This window comes from Stomoxys calcitrans, chromosome 2, assembly GCF_963082655.1.
Source record: "Stomoxys calcitrans chromosome 2, idStoCalc2.1, whole genome shotgun sequence".
Classification (NCBI taxonomy): Eukaryota; Metazoa; Arthropoda; class Insecta; order Diptera; family Muscidae; genus Stomoxys; species Stomoxys calcitrans.
The window spans coordinates 108,368,227-108,380,467 of record NC_081553.1 but is presented as its reverse complement, the minus strand read 5'-3'; the positions used below and the strand labels follow the sequence as shown (position 1 = coordinate 108,380,467).

Below are 12,241 nucleotides of genomic sequence, written 5' to 3'. Positions count from 1 at the left end.
TACGAAAAACACAAAAAAATTATACATATAATATTTAATTACATTAAGTGCATTGCTTTATGTTTGATTGTCCGATGTTAATTGAGGTTTCTGTCTTCTGTGCCATTTGACTGTTGTCATATTTCGGTTGAAGCCGTCATACTGTTTTCAGGGCAATCTAGTACGAAAAACACAAAAAAAATGTTTACATATAATATTTAATTACATTAAGTGCATTGCTTTACGTTTTATTGTCCGGTGTTAACTGAGGTTTCTGTCTTCTGTGCCAAATTTTTAGTTTTTGGTTAAAATATTGATGCTAGAGATTTTTTAATTCTTTTCCGATGCTAGATAATTTGATAGAATTCCTTGGGGAGTTCTATCGTGAATGTTAAATCTTTGTTGGCATACTATTTGCATTCTTGTTAAACGTAAATTGTAATATGTTAAATTGTTTCTCATCCATTTCCTCTTGTTTATTGAAATGTGGACTCGCCTTCTGGTTATGACAAGGAACGTTCCAATGTCTAAATCATGGTTCGTTTGAGGAGGAGTTATCGTTTGTAATATATAAGTTTCTCTTAGATTTTTCTACTGCTCTCTTCTTAGATTTTTCTACTGTAGTGCTACGAAATTAAAGACCGGTTCAGGAGTCACAATATTTTTTTTTTATTTTTATTTAAAAAATAAAACAACTTTATTTGAGTTTTGCTCAAATACTTTTGTTCACTTGTGGTGTTACACAATTATAACGGTTACGTACTTGTTTTATTTTAAAATAAAACAAATTTGAGTTTCACTTATTAAACACTTTTTTTAATTGTGGTAATGCACAATTATGGCTTGGAATGATATTTGATTACGATGCTTTCGATGTGTCTTATTCATACTAATAAGTAATAAGTAAAATTAAATAAATTAATAAATTTCAGCTAAACAAGATTGTCGGGAATTAGGTTATTGATTGACTTGATCCAATGAAAAAGCTGATCATTCAATATTAACATAGGCACTAAAATTTCACTTTCGAAGAAAAGGGCGTCCGCACTGCACGAGGTTAACAATTTACCTTCACGATGACTTTGGTGTTTGGTGACAAAATATTTCGTTTTCTTTTATTTACGTCATGGCGTTACGACAAATATATTTTTGCTCCAGTCAATCTCTGAACTTAGTAAGTTAATTAAATTCTATTTTGTAGTAATATAATTACACTTCTTTTCTATTGATTTACCTTTAAAGGTCAAAGCATACTGCTACAACGATTTATTAATTTTTTTTCCACATCTCAAAGTGATTATATTGTCGCAGTTTTTGCGATAAATTATCCAGTCCAATCTGTGAATTAAGTGAGTCAAATACTTTGTTATAGTAACATAATTACCTATCTTTCCGATTAGTTTATATTTAAAAGTCAAAGCAGACTGCTACAACGATTTAGTCATTTTTCTTCTACATCTCAAATTGATTATATTGTCACACTTTATAATACGACCATTTCTTGTTTTTTCCGTTGCTCTCTTACGAACCGAACCGGTTAATTCGTCTTCGACGAATTTACCTTTAAATTAATTTACCTTTAAAAGTCAAAGCATCGATTTAGTCATTTTTCTTCTATATCTCAAATTGATTATATTTTCATACTTTTTATAATACGATCATTTGTTGTATTCTTTGTTGTGTCCATATGTGATATCATGTCATAATTTTTTTCCGTTGCTCTCTTACGAACCGAATTCTATCAAATAGCAAAGCAACTAATATTTTTCCGTTGCTCTCTTACGAACCGAATTCTAGCAAATAGCAAAGCAAACCCAGTTTAGTTGTATGAAATTCTATATTTTCACCTTTAAAATATTCCAAAACTATTCCCGACTTTAACTCTTTATACAATACAAATTTCTTTACTTTTCCTTTTATAGTCATGTACTCCTGAATTTTGCTAACAATAGTTCCCGTATGCCTATCAGGGAGAGGTGCACATAGTGCATTTTTCTAAAACTTTTCCATAAAAATTATAAATTATTGCTAATTGTTTATTGAATTTGGGGTTTCTGTTATCCAAAATTTACTTTTAAAGGGATTACGATCATATTTCTGCCACTGCCTGTATCACATTGTTTATGAATCTGTGATTTTTAATTCTCAAATTCCGACTATAAATTATTGACTTAAGTTTCTCGACAGTTTTCATTCAGATGCCTCTGAGTCATCAATGCATCTTCACATAAAAATATTATCTTACTTAATAATTTATGCTTCGCGTTTCTTGTACCAATGTAGATTAAAAGGATTGATGAAGTCCGATAAGTCAGTAGCCATAATGGTAGCTGCCTAACTCATCTTCGCATCCAGCAATCTCTTGCCGCACTGTTTGTTTTCGATCACATGCTTTCATTGCAATGCGATTTTATTATTTTTGTTATAATTTTTTATTATCGAGTTATTTTAATACAAAAAAAAAATAAGAAAATTAACAATGCATACCATTTAATATATTATCGGAGCCGTTTATTAGGCGTTATTATTTTCCGACTGCTTGATTATGGGTGCTACATCTTCAACGATTTTATAATGATCATCTGTACTTTATTATTGTGTTTGTGCTTGTTGGATGGTATTATAGCTTGCACCTCCACACATCAAACAAACTCATATCTCAAATTGATTATATTGTTACACTTTTCACAAAACGGCCATTTGTTGTTTTCTTTTTTGTGTCCATTTATGATATCTAGCTACATTTTTATCCGTTGCTCTCTTACGAACCGCATTCTATCAAGTAACAAAGCCAACTTCGCTTAGTTGTATGAAATTCTATATTTGAATAGTTATGGAAAGAAATTCTTTGATTCCTTTTAAAGCGAGACATTTCTGAATTTTGTTTGCAATAGTTCTCGTATTTCTATCACGGAGTGAAAACGTATTGCATGTTTCGAAAACTTATCTATAAAAATTATAAATGGTTGCTTACTGTTATGTATGTGTCAAAATGATCTATCTCGTTGTCTTTGGAGTTTCTGTTATGGAAAGATGTTATTCGTCTTTACCGAATTTACTTTTAAATTAATTGCCTTTAAAAATTGAAGCAGCCTGCTAAAACGATTTATTCATTTTTCTTCTACATCTCAAATTGATTATATATTATTGATTAATCATAATCAACTTGATTATATATTATCAATAATATATAATCAATAATTAAATTGATTATATAAAGGGTGATTTTTTTGAGGTTAGGATTTTCATGCATTAGTATTTGACAGATCACGTGGGATTTCAGACATGGTGTCAAAGAGAAAGATGCTCAGTATGCTTTGACATTTCATCATGAATAGACTTACTAACGAGCAACGCTTGCAAATCATTGAATTTTATTACCAAAATCAGTGTTCGGTTCGAAATGTGTTCATTCACCGTAACGTTGCGTCCAACAGCATCTTTGAAAAAATACGGTCCAATGATTCCACCAGCGTACAAACCACACCAAACAGTGCATTTTTCGGGATGCATGGGCAGTTCTTGAACGGCTTCTGGTTGCTCTTCACTCCAAATGCGGCAATTTTGCTTATTTACGTAGCCATTCAACCAGAAATGAGCCTCATCGCTGAACGGTGAATGAACACATTTCGAACCGAACACTGATTTTGGTAATAAAATTCAATGATTTGCAAGCGTTGCTCGTTAGTAAGTCTATTCATGATGAAATGTCAAAGCATACTGAGCATCTTTCTCTTTGACACCATGTCTGAAATCCCACGTGATCTGTCAAATACTAATGCATGAAAATCCTAACCTCAAAAAAATCACCCTTTATTATTGATTATATATTAATTGCTCTCTTATGGACCGAATACTATCAAATAAACCAGTAAGGAAAGGCAAAATTCGAGCGAAGCCGACTATGTAATAACCTATACCACCGAGTCTGCGTACTACTTTAAATTTCATGGAAACCATGTTAAAATATAGTTAGATTTAAATTTTGGGTACCGATTGATATACTGCATAGAACCTTGTAACATTTGCTTACGAAAGGACCTTAATTGTGGCTACTAATCACTGATCCAGACTTATCTTCATTTGTGTTATTTCCTGTCAAATGTTGTTAACTTCAATATTTAAACCTCTTTTATTAATCTTTGAACAATTGGAGGTGCTGTCTTGAGACCGAAGGGCATCCGTAACAACTCATGGTGACCGCCTTACACAGTTACGCTTGTTTGAATTAAGGCGGTGCTATGCACCTTTTAAATGAGCTTTCTGATTAAAAGAGAATGCTGATCGAGAAAAATACAATTCCTATTGTCGATGGGAATATATTCCTTAAGTTGAAAGTTGTCGAACCTATGGGGTGTCTTGTTGTTCTGCATAAAAACAGCGATGTCAGCGGAATGCTATTAGGCGAGTTGCTGGTTCGTGAAATCTGTTATGTCAGCGGGTCTAAGGCGTAAACTGCTCCCTATTGAAAGAGCAAGCATTTCGCTTGATTAAAAAAGGGGAAGGTTGTAAAGGTTTTTGTAGTCTAGAATTTTCTGGGGTGCTGTAGGTATTGATTGTGGTGCCAAATAAATGTTGGGCTTCTTCTTAACCTTTCGTTCTTCAGCATTGAGTTTGTGAACTTCATATCTACACACTATGTCGTCCGTTTTTCTTATTAGATTTTGATTTGTTTTTAGAAGTATGCAAGATTATTAAGTTTGGAGGTCTGTCTCAAATTTGATGATGCTGGGATGCTTTCGAGGGTATGGGCTACCATGGATCAGTAGGAATTCGTTCACGGTTTGTATTAGGCCGCCTTGTTGTTTCTATGAGTTCGAGGGAGAGTGGCCGGCTGACATTTTGGTTTGTTGATAAATTTCTGCATTTTATTATGACTAGCGCCGAAAGAACGACAATCACTGGTGTGAGACCAAAGTTCATGTCCAAGCTGGTTTTCTATTCTAGATGTTCAATCTTCTTTCTGTTCGTCAAGTGGAGTGATTTAAGTAGTTGAAGCGAGAGGACTTATTCTATCTGGTTGGCTTCTTTCTGGTGTTGGAGCATGGCAGGTAAATGCTTAAAATTGGTTACGTCCTCTACAGCATAACTTATAGGACGGTGCAACTGGTGCTCGACAGTCCGTATGTCCTTCTTGTCCGCATAGTGTAACGATAGGCATTATTTATTTCTTGCCCAGCTAACCTTCTGCCTAATGTGTTGCAGGATAGCGCGGTATACGGGTTTCGTCCTTACCACCAAAATGTTTTCGATGGAATGAACCCATGACACATATTGTACAGGGTTCCTTTCCTTGTAAAGACCTGGATCTTCTTTACACAGTCAGGGAGACGATTAATTTCCCTGATATCTTCAATGATCGTAGGAGCCTGTACAACGTCCTCTTGAACTGTATCCGCTTGGTTGCTAGTCGAGGCTGCAGCCGTAGAGGTATTCAATGCGTCCAAATGTGACACCCTCCTTTCCCCAGTGATCTGTTGGCACTCTTTTGTTTCCTAATTCACATATTTTTTGTCTGTGTCACGTTGGCACTCATTTGTTCCATACTCAAATTCTCTAGTGTTATTGAACAGTGAATAAAATCTTACGTGGCAATTAGACACAACTGCATGTGTCTATGAAAAGTGACCGAAATTCCTTTGAATTTTCCTCTCCTGAGTTATACGATATTGTTTATTTTACTTATTATTTTCTAAGTGAGAACTTTCCCTTTTTCCCTTCCCTCGTTTTAGAGAACTTTCTATTTGTTGTCTTTCTTTACTTCCTTAATCTTTAACTTCACAAAAATATTTTTTTTCTTTCTTTTGTTTCCACACCAACTATTTTGTTATACGACAAGACGTTTTTATATTGTTGTTATCGTTTTCTTTATTTTCTTCTTTTTTTTTATTTTGTTTTCCCTTAAATGGGGGGCAACTTCGTTTACTCTATAACTTTATAAAAATATATCTTTTCTTTCTTTTGTTTCCACACCAAATACTAGATTGTTTTATGACAAGGCGCGTTTATTTTGTTGTTATCTTTCTCCTTTTTTCTTTTATTTTATCACCATTACTTTATTTTATTTTTCACAAATTTTCTTTTCCTTTTCACAAGACATCCGCACGGGTCCTGCTGCTCGGGCGCCAGTTATGGACTATTGTCATGTATTGTTAAAAAAAATAAATCCGACCAACACCGTCGTCTAATGAGACAATATTTTAAAGTTATAATTTGATTTATTTCTAATTGAAGTGATGATAGTGATTTCTAAGCCCAAAAAATACAATGATTTAAGATTGACTATGGCCGTTTGCCTCCCGAGCTCAGCAGCCCTCTCCAGTCTTCTTTAGCCGTTGTTGAAGTCTTCCACTGCTGGCAGAGATGCCGGAATTATGCTGTGAATATGTTTCCCACAGGTGCTCTAAGCTGCCGATGCGTCTAGTGCACAGGTTCAGTAGCCGTGTGAAAGTGTCATATTGCAGTCTAACAATATGTGGAAAAATTATTTCAAAGTGCTGACTTAGCGGCAGGACAGCACATTGGTTTGTGGAGTCTGAGATGTGTTAATTGTATATATTTTTTAAATTTGATTTGTTGATTAACTTTACACTTTAACGAATTTGTCAATTTTGGTTCGTTTCACGACTGCGCCTCTTACGAACCTGAATAAAACCACCGAACTTCAGTTGGTACGTTCTTTATTCTTTTGCTTTGATCTTCAGATTAAAATTTTTATTTTCCAACAATTGGTTTGTTGCTTAAAATATTTTGTAAATTGTTGAATCAGCAAAAGCGACGGAAGCGATATCTATGCTTAGGTCGCTGTTTGCTGTTCATTGCTTATAGTTCAAATTACTTTTTTAAGTATTTCTGCATGATTATGCTGATTTCATCAAATTCAACATAACTATGGATATTAGGTTGGATAGGTTTCTTATTAAGGTGGAGGTACGTAACTTACGTACAAGAATTTGAGTTTACGAACGACCAGTAATTTTCGTGGCTGCAAAGAAATGTTATCGGAAAAATGTAGAAACTACATTGAAAGCTGCACCATTACATAAATCACGTTTATACCAAAAATGTCTAAAAAGAATGATCCGTCCTACAATTCGTTTCTCGTTTCTTTGTAATAAAGACTGAATTTCAACTCAAATTTTGTTTTTTTTGGCGAACCCAGACCATCAGTTTTGGATTCCTCGCCTTGGAGCTTTGAGGACCTGACAAGCCTACCCACAGTTCCCACAACTTTAACAGGCCATGTATTTTCCGGTTGTGTGAATTAGGGCGTTCCCAAATTCCTTACTCAAGTCTATTGCATTCCGTTCCATAATATGGCCTATTTCGGTAGGTTGAATTATGGGGATCATAGTCCCATAGTTTCCTTAACTATCTCAGTTTCGGCTGTATTTAGTATGCTATATTCAGTATTACATTGTACGGGAGTTATTTCAAGGGTACTTTCACTAGGAATGGTCGGGACAGTAGCAATAGCTGGATTATTGTGATGAACATTTATTTGATCTTTTGATATTTGTTTCGTAAATTCCTCTTCGTTTTATAAATTTTGGTTCCTCCTTATGTCTAACGCTTTTCTAGTTCTTTATGTATCCGTCTTCTCTATTCTCACAATAGTCTTCTCCAGAAATGTTCTGTTTATAAATGACTTTCTTCTTCGTTTCATTCATTCTCATCTTCAAATCTTCTATTTTTACTTTGCCATTTTGGGCAACAAGGGGGGTACATTTTATTGTAAAACTTGATAGCTTAGGTTATCTGTTCTGTTATAGGTAATTTTTCTTCTAGGCTAAGGGTCCTTATCAGTTCCGTTATTGTGTTACTCAGCGTTTCATCATCTGAATTGCCGGTATGGCTATTAGGTTCTGTCAAATGGAATTCTATCCATTCTTGGGGGAGAAAGTCAATAACATTGTTTGATTTAAATTCGTTGTTAAATACAAATGTCTTCACCCTTCCTTTTATAGCTAGAAATTCCCAGATTTTCTGAACTATTGTAGAGCTATTTCTGTCTTAGCTAGCATACAGGCGTAAAAGATGTCAGAATACGTTTTCCTGGGTTGAAGGTGGTGTTTCAGTACGTTTTTTATCTTTTCCCATGTTGATTTTGGCTCCAACTGCCTGACTAAATATGGAAAGTTGCCACTGATCGTTCCATTCTCCACCAATTTAGTGTTGGTACTGCATAGATCAATAGTTGCTCGATGACGCCCTATAAAGTCTAGGACCCTATAAAGCATATATAGTCTTGATCGTCGTGACATTTTATGTCGATCTAGCCATTTCCGTCTGTTCGTTCGTCCGTCTGTCCGTCTGTCTGTCTGTCCGATTGTCCGTCCGTCTGTCTGTCGAAAGCACCCTAACTTTCGAAGGAGTTAAGCTAGCCGCTTAAAGTTTTCCACAAATACTTCTTATAAGTGTAGGTCGGTTGGGATTGGAAATGGACCTTATCGGTCCATGTTTTTATATAGCCGCCATATAAACCGATCTAGGATCTTGACTTTTTGAGCCACTAGAGGGCACAATTCTCATCCGGTGTAGCTGAAATTTAGCTTGAGGTGCTTTGTTATGATTTCCAACAACTGTGATGAGTATGATTGAAATCGGTCCATGACCTAATATAGCTGCTATATGAACCTATCTGTGATCTTGACTTCTTGAGCCTCTAGAGAGCGCAATTCCTATCTGATTTTGCTTAAAATTGGCAAGACGTGTTTTGATACGGCTTCTAACAACTGCGCTAAGTTTGGTTCAAATCGGAACTTAACCTGTTATAGCTGCCATATAAACCGATCCGGGATCTTGACTTCTTGAGCCACGAGAAGGCGCAATTTTTATCCAATTTATCTGAAATTCGGCATGACTTATTTCCTAATGACTTCCAACAACTGTGCTAAGTATGGTTCAAATCGGTCCATAACCTGATATAGCTGTCATATAAACCGATCCGGGATCTTGACTTCTTGAGCCACTAGAGGGCGCAATTTTTATCCGATTTGACTGACATTTTGCACGACGTGTTTTATTTTGACAGCCAACATATGTGTTAAATATGGTTCAAATCGGTCCATAACCTGATTTAGCTGCCATATAAACCGATCTGGGATCTCTGGGATTTTGAATTTTGAGCACCTAGAGGGTATAATTATTATCCGATTCGGCTGAAATTTTGTACAACGGTTTCTCCTAAGACCTTCAACATACGTGTCAAATATGGTCTGAATCGGTCTATAGCTTGATACAACTCTCATATAAACCGATCTCCATATTTTGCTCTTGAGCCCCTAAAGGACGCAATTCTTATTCGAATTGGCTGAAATTTTACACAATGACTTATACTATGGTCGCCAATATTCATTTCAATGATGGTCTGAATCGGACCATTACTTGGTATAGCTCCAATAGTATAGCAATTCTTTTCTTTTATCCGGGAAAAGAACTCGACAAATGCGATCTATGGTGGAGGGTATATAAGATTCGGCCCATTCGAACTTAACACGCTTTTACTTGTTTCCCTTTAATTTAAATTCATTTAATATTGAATTGAGATTAGTTCTTTGGGATATTTTTAACAGATTTTCTGTGTTTGTGTATTTTTTCTTTTTTTTCTTTTATATTCACTTGAATTCAAATTCAATGAATATTGAATAGAGTTGAGAGTAGTTCTTTTTGTTTAATTCTTCGGAACCATGGATAGATTATTAGGAATCTATTTTCAAGCTTGGGTTGGTATCTTTTGGGAAAACCTTTTTTTATGTAATCCGATGGGGTTAGTTCTTCCATCAACTCGTGTTGTTGAACTTGGGACGTCGTTCTGTGAAATAGAGGCTAGGTTGTATGTTTTTTGCGATCGGATTTGATCAGTTAAGCGGTGTTTTTAGTTAGGCGATGCTTCATTTAAGCCAATTCATTGCATGCATTAACACCAAAAATTTCATAGTTCTTTCCATTATGTTTCACTAAAGCGGGATTTTCACCAAAGCGGGATTTTCACTGAAGCGGGATTTTCACTAAAGCGGGATTTTCACTAATGCGGGATTTTCACTAAAGCGGGATTTTCACCTAAGCGTATTACATTTATGTGATTGTGAGCATATTCGTTAATAAAATGACTTATACGATATGGACAAAAGTGATTGGGTAAAATAATGCTAGGCTTTGAAGGCCAGTGAAGAGTAATATAGGAAAACATTTTATCAATGTTATGAATTTTAGGGCTTGAGAATAATTTCAATAACTAAAAATTTTGATAAAGATGAATAAAAATTTTGGTTCACCTAGAATCGATCCCTACGTTCGGTTAGTGGAGCAAATGTTCTGTCATAGCCAATTAAAGTGAAGTAGAATCTATCATACGTGACTTAACATACTATAGACATAAAATATCACCATAAACTTGAACAAATCTTACTTTCAATAAAATTAAGAAAAAAACCCACTAAGTAATTCATGAAAATAATGATATACATACTACCCCTAGCAATGTTTAAGTTTTCTTTACTTTAGTTTATTAATTTTCATTTGTTAGGAATTCATAAAAGCTTTCATCTATTAAAACATCACCTTGGAGATTTGCCATTTTTCACTTTTGCCACTCAAGAATATTTGCTATCCACCACCCCCATCTTAATCTATGGAATGTTGTCCACCCCAATTTCGCCAAAGATGATATTGTGGTGTATAGCAACCAACGAAATTTTCAATGGAAGCCACATAATGAGCGATGTACTTAGAAGTTAAGATAACTTATATCTCCCTTTTCTCGACTTGCTGTGACAGCAAAGTCCTTAAGTAAGTGGTGATGACTGCTGTTATATACAATTAATTATTTTTTGTAATTCGTTTTGTGTGATAATTCCTATGAATTGTTTATCTTTAAGTTAGCTTTATTTTTATACAACAATAAAAACATCAATGTTTATTTTTGTTGTTTATAAGAAAAAAGAAAGAAATAAAAACAAAACAAAAAAAAAATGATAGAGTAATGAAATATTTTTGAATATCAATCTTAAACAATGGAGCTGTTCTTTATTTAATGAGCAGGGAAATAGTTGGGAAAGCATTGAAATGCGTAGTTCTGAAATTTCCCTTGGATTTGTGAGTAAGTAGTAGAAGCTAAGTAATATTTTTTTGTTTAATCCATTGAGTGGAGTGGACTTTTAAAGGGTGACTTTTTAGTTATAATCTTTTTGACAACACTGATTTAAACAGTTCACGTACGTTTCGTGTTTTGTTTCACTGTCAAACATCTTCAGTATGATCCATAATTTAACCATGAATCGTCTAACAAAAGAACAACGCTTGCAAATTATTGAATTTTATTATCAAAATGCGTGCTCTGTTTAGAAAGTTTGAAAGAAAGAAATTGTGTTCATCGACGAAGCTCAGTTTTGGCTCAATTGGTTACGTAAATAAGCAGAATTGTCGATTTTGGAGTGAAGATCAGCCAGAAGCATTGCAGAGCTATCAATGTATCCAAAAAATGCCACAGTTTGGTGCGGTTAATGGGTTGGTGGCAACATTGGACCGTACTTCTTCAAACATGATGCTTATCGTAAGGTAACTGTGAATGGTGAGCGCTCTCGTGGAATGATATCCAACTTTTTTTTGCCCAAAATGCAAGAGCTTGACTTGCAGGACATGTGGTTTCAACAAGACGGTGCCACATACCACACAGCACACGTAACAATGGACTTATTAAGAGGCGAGTTCGGTGAACATTTTATTTCACCTTCGAGACCGGTCAATTGGCCGCCTAGATCGTGAGATTTAACTCCTTTAGACTATTTTTTGTGGGGCTATGTTAAAGCCATATATATACAGACAAACACGCCTTAAGTGACACATTGGAAGTCAACATTGAAACATTTATTCGTGAGATACCGCCGGAAATGTTGGGAAGAGTATGCCAAAATTGGACAAGCGGATGGACCATTTGAGATGCAGTCACGGTCAACATTTGCTTGAAATAATCTTCAAACATTAAATTATATGCTAAACTTTTTGTGTTTGTTTTTTGAAAAACTTTCCTATAGCTCTTAAAAAATTACCCTTTATTTCTCTCCGCAGAAATATCTGTTCAACTTGCTAGAGGTACTTACTTAATTTATACTGAAATTTTACAGCTAATCAGAAAAACTAAAGGAGTATCATCCTCGAAGTGGTTGGTGGTCTGTATTCTTTTTCCAGTGGACCGGCATATACAAATTCGAATGGTCTCCAAAACCCAACAGGGCGTTGCATCTTCTCAGTTACTGTTACC

The 12,241-nt window shown here is 34.9% G+C and overlaps 1 protein-coding gene across 2 annotated transcripts in view; it reads left to right on the top strand.

Annotated features, from left to right (window-relative positions):
* LOC106093811 (uncharacterized protein DDB_G0271670) overlaps positions 1 to 12,241 on the top strand; it is a 59,162-nt gene that overhangs the window by 14,992 nt on the left and 31,929 nt on the right. The window contains exon 4 of one of the 2 annotated variants that reach the window (XM_059363365.1): positions 10,508 to 10,920. The exons of the other annotated variant lie outside the window; for it this stretch is intronic. The gene's annotated coding sequence lies outside the window, so the exon portion shown is untranslated. Of the gene's footprint in view, positions 1 to 10,507; positions 10,921 to 12,241 lie in introns of those variants that run through there. 2 annotated transcript variants of the gene reach the window in all.